The 5,231-nt window shown below is 46.6% G+C and overlaps 1 pseudogene; it reads left to right on the top strand.

Moving 5' to 3' along the window:
* The first annotated feature begins 2,979 nt into the window (after window positions 1-2,979).
* Window positions 2,980-3,411, top strand: LOC132234480 (large ribosomal subunit protein uL30m-like; annotated as a pseudogene).
* Window positions 3,412-5,231: the final 1,820 nt, after the last annotated feature.

Raw genomic sequence — 5,231 nt, 5'->3', positions numbered from 1 at the left:
ACATCACTTTATTCAGAGAACCTTCTTGGATATCCTCTCATATCCACACACAGTATCTGCAATCGTTCCACCAGGATAGTAGGTATCAGGCCATTTTTTTATTTGCCATTTACTTGTGTAACTTTTATGGGGGAAGGGCCATGTGTATCCTGTGAATTGGTGTGTCTGGAACCTAGCACAGTGCCTGGGAGACAGCAGGTGTTCAGCTATCATTTAAAGAAGAAGGAGCCCTGGCCAGGTGGCTCAGTTGATTGGAGCATCATCCAATACACCAAAAAGTAGTGGGTTTTATCCCTGGTTAAGGCATGTATGGGAAGCAACTAATCAATGTTTCTCTCTCTCGCTCTCTCTCTAATTCCTCCCTCTCTCTCCAAAATCAGTAAAAACATATTCATAGTTGAGAATTAAAAATAATAATAATAAAACAAAGAAAGAAGGAAATAAAGGAGGGAGGCAGTCGATATAAACTTCCTAAAGGTCACACCTCCACCTCTATTAAGCTTTAGGGGAAGTGTTTGTCTCTCCCTCAATAGCATTCATCAATATATACCTTCTGTTCTAGATTTCTGTGTACATAATTAGTCCTGTGAGGGCCCCAATTATTTCTGCATTCCCCACAATACTTTGAACATAGTACATGCTTAATAAATAAATGAACAAGCACACACATCCTATATAATAAAAGCCTAAAATGTTAAGTGTCCAGTCGTCTGTTCATCTGTTCAACCAACCAAAGTGTAATATGCTAATGATATGCTAAGGCTCAACCTCTCTCTATGACGTGCACTGACCACCAGGGGGCAGATGCTCCAACTGGTAGGTTAGCTTGCTGCTGGGGTCCAGCCGATCAGAACTGAGCAAGACAGGGCAGACACACCCTGGAGCCCTCCTGCCATCCCTCCCTGGCTGGCCAACCTCCTGCATCCCTCCCTGTCCCCAGTCATGCACCAGTGCGGTCCCTCGGCCTGGCCTGTGCCATCTCACAATCCAGGACACCTCAGGGGATATCAGAGAGTCGATTTTGGCCTGATCCCACAGGCCAGGCTGAGGGACCCCACTGGTGCACCAATTCGTGCACTGGGCCTCTAGTTTACAGATAACATGTTGTAAAAAGAATATTCTGACCTTTTGTTGTCCTTCATATTTAAAGAACAGGAAAGAAGCCAACCACAGGCAGCTACCAACTGCAGACCACTTTGTAGCTTCTACCAGGTGGCCCTGGCCTGGATATAGGCAGAAGCTGACCTAGGCCTGCACCAGAGCCCCTCCAAGAGGTCCCAGAACCAAACTTGGTAACCAGCTTCAGACCACATTAGAGCACCACCCAATTAGCTCCACAAATGACACACTCAAAGTGAGGACCCAGCAGACACCAGAGCCCTTCTACAGTGAATCCCACTCCATTGGGTCCCACAACAGCTTGTCCCCTAATGTCATGACCAGTCTCCACAGCCAGTCAGCATGAGGGTCAATTCCACCCGCTGAAATGCCAACAGCAATCAAGGCTCAACTATAATAGGAGGGCACACATAACCCATGCAAGGGACACCAGTAACTCAGGTGACCAGGGTCCTGTGCCACTGGGTGCTAAAGGGCACCTACTACATAAGACACCCTGTCAAGAGTGGGAGACATAGAAGATAGAAACAAACACAGGAAGTCAACCAAAGTGAGGAGACAAAGAAACATGTCCCAAGTGAAAGAATAGGACAAAACGTCAGAAAATGAAGTTCATTTCCGGGTCAGGCCACATGCCCAGCATGCAGGCTCAGTCCCCAGAAGGGAGTGTGCAGGAGACAGCCAAACAATGATTCTCTCTCATCATTGGTGTTTCTATCTCTTCCTCTCCCTTCCTCTCTCTGAAATCAATAAAAACATGAAACGACATAAAGTTATTTAAAAAAGAATGAAATCTTGTCATTTGTGTCAGCATAGATGGACCTTTAGAGTATTATGCAAAGTGAAATAAGTAAGACAGAGAAAGACAAATACCATAAGATGTCACTTACATGTAGAATCTAAAAAACTAAATGAACAAACAAAATAGAAACAAAGTCAAAGATACAGAGAACACACTGATAGTTGCCAGGTGGGAGGGAGCTTGAAAGAATGGGTGAAGAAGATGAAAGGATTAAAAAGTACAAATTGGCAGTTACAAAATAGTTACAGGGATCTAAAGCATAGCATAGGGAATATAGTCAATAATATTGTAATAACTTTTTATGGTGCCAGGTGGGTACTGGAAATATCAGGGGATCACTTTGGAAAGTATAGGATTGTCTAACCACTGTGCTGTGCACCTGAAACTAATACAATATTGGATGTCAGCTGTAATTGAAAAAATAAAAATAAAGAACAGGAAAGAATCCCCAAAGTCTCCCAAAATGCATCTGGGCCATTTTGTGTTATCGACTACTAATTGTAGCACCACTGATATCAGATAACCAAGTTGAAAATTGTCTCGGAATGTAAAAGTATCAAAATGTAATTTATTTTGTTGTTATTTTTTAAAATCCTACTTTCCTTCTATTGCATGTTGAATTGTAGATCTTTTAACTTAACAAATAGAAGATGCAAGAGTTGGTGGTGGTGACAGGGGTAGGGTGTAGGATCAGGGCAGAGAGAGCTCCAGGGCCCTATGTGTGAGCAGGTACATCCCCTAAGAGTGAGGAAACAAGGAGAGTGTCTATGGGACAAGCCCAGCACTGCCCCTGCCTCAACCACTCCTTTAATCCAAGGGTTCTGCAGACTCTGGCAAGAAGTTGGGGACCTGGGCCACTTCTTTCCAGGGACACAAATTCTCCTTTCTCGGAGCCTCAGCTTGTTGGTCTCAGCACCCAGCCATTGACTAATAAGCCCATTTCTTCAGCCTCAAATTGTATTAACAAATCCCTTCAGGCTCAGCTTCCTTGTCGGCAGGAAGTTCAGGCTTAATAACCTTGAGCAACTCCTGCCTCTGCAGAGGCCAGTCACCAAATCATGGCCAGAATTTTGCACTCAACAGTTCAGAGGTCCCCAGGCAGACACCTACTGTGACTAAAGATGGAGAGGCTCTCGTGTGTATAGATTGGATTCCTCCAGAATTCCAGATAAAGTGTTTCAGCCTTCACCCAAAGATCATGCAAACTATGGTGGGATCCACATTGGGGGGAATATGTGATAATGATGCTTGGATTAGAAAAAGCACATACTCCTCAAGGTCACAAGAACATCCCTTCGGTGAGTGCGAAACTGAAAGTGACTAAACATTTGATGAGAATCAAGCCCTGGAGGTTGCCACCAGGACTTCCCGCGGAGGAGGACATGGCTCCCAAGGGCCTCATGAACACTGGGGAGTCAGTAGAGTGGCGGCATCTACGCCCCATGGACCAGGGAGAATTAAGTCCTAATACCAGAGCTGTTTCAGATTAAAAAGTGCAAATCATTTTTATGTAAAGATGGTGAGAAAGTGTTCTCATTAAAATATATTTTAAATGCTCAAAATAAAACAAACAAACAGAAAACCAAATCCCTTCATCCACAGGACGGAAGCCCCCAGTGGCATGTTTCAGGTTCATTTGCTACTGTTCTCAGAAGGCTGAGTATTTTTCTGTCGTCATGGAGGTGAGGATTGAACTTAGAGCCTACAGAGCTGTGATGTACCCCCTCCTTTCGTGAACAGACCCAATCTCCAGTTCTCCCTACCTGTCTAAGGATGGCAGGAGGTAGGGATTCTTCTTCCCGTGGAAAGGCAAGTCAGGACCCCACAAAGGATGGGAACGCCCTACGTCTGTTGGAAGTAAGGTTGTGTGAACTGAAATCAGTAATGCCGGTCCCAGTCCAGAGCTCTAGCAGCGAGAAACGTGCCAAAGTGCCCTTTCTGGGAAACAGAGATGCTCGGAGACAAACTTGCAGAAACGCCACAAGTAGCCTCAAATCAGCAGAGTGAAGAAACCAAAAATAGCCTCAAATCATCAGAGTGAAGAAACCACAAATATGCCCTAAACACTAACTCCCTCAAGTTCCCCAGGCCACAGTCCCTCCCTGAGGTGTGCTCATTCTGTCTCTAGGTATGGAAAGTCCTGCCTCGTGCTGATGGGGCACTTACCCAGAGCAGCGTGGGAGCTGCTGGGCGGTGACTGCAGGGAGATCAGAAATCCTGGCAGGTTTCTGGGCCGGAAAAGGTGGGATCAAGTTCCCTCGAGGATGCCCCACAGTGCGCGCCTCTAAGGCAGTCAGGATCCGGCAGTGTTGAGGGGTGAGAGTGTTGGGGAGGCTCCCGGAGTGGCAGGAGCGGAGGCTGCAGCCGTTGGTCGTTGGGGAGACAGTTGGAGAAAGTTCTAGGAAGTTCCAGGGAGGAGCTAATGTGTAGGGGGGAGAGAGCAGGAAAAGAAGATTGGGTGGGTTTGGGGCATTCCTCCTTCCACAGATTCTAAGGAAAAGAGCAGAAACCACAGAGATGATTCTCCTACCGTTTCTCCCGCCTTTCAAGATACACTGTGAGACATTGCGGAAGAGGCATAGAGAGGCACACAGAGAACATGCAGAAGGGCAGACAGGGAAGCTGCTGAGACCTGAGTCCGGGGGAGACGAACAGCATTTGACTGTGAAGAGAAAAAGGCACATGGACACCAGCAGGAGAGAGAGGGGGCTGGGAACCTTCTCCAACGAGTGTGGCCTGGAGGCTCAGAAGATCGCAGAACAACCCTGGTTAGAGCCCAGGGCCCGCAGGCCTGCTGAGGCTCAGCCGGTAACGTTCTACCAGAACGGGCAGGCGATGCTCCTATAACAGGCAACCCAGCCCAGGGCAAGTTCCTGGCTTTCAGGATGTGGGTTTCCTGCTGTGTTTTTAATGACCACATCTGGGACGACAACCTTGGCTTCCTTTTGGAAAATTTCTCCCGGGAGATTCAGGGAGTCGGTGGAAATTCATGCGCTCCAGATGAATTAAGTCAGAATCTCTGCGGGTCAGGCCTAGACAGCAGTATTTTTTAAATGCTTCCCATGAGATTCTAATGATCAGTCAGGCCTGAGAATCACTGAATTAAACACAGATCGGTGGCAGGCACTTGCCAGATGCCCGAGGTACAAAGATGAATACCTGTTCTTGAAGAACTCACCGCTGAGCAAGGAAGATTAGCATCAGAACAAGCAACCACAACAAGATTGCCAACAGTGTGCTGAGTTCAGCCACTGAAGCATTTTTAAGGTGAAGAGGAGGGTATATTAATCCTGTATTTTGTTTTATTTTA

Source organism: Myotis daubentonii, chromosome 5, assembly GCF_963259705.1.
Source record: "Myotis daubentonii chromosome 5, mMyoDau2.1, whole genome shotgun sequence".
NCBI lineage: Eukaryota > Metazoa > Chordata > Mammalia > Chiroptera > Vespertilionidae > Myotis > Myotis daubentonii.
The sequence above is the reverse complement of the archived record's forward strand: the minus strand, read 5'-3'. Positions and strand labels throughout refer to the sequence as shown.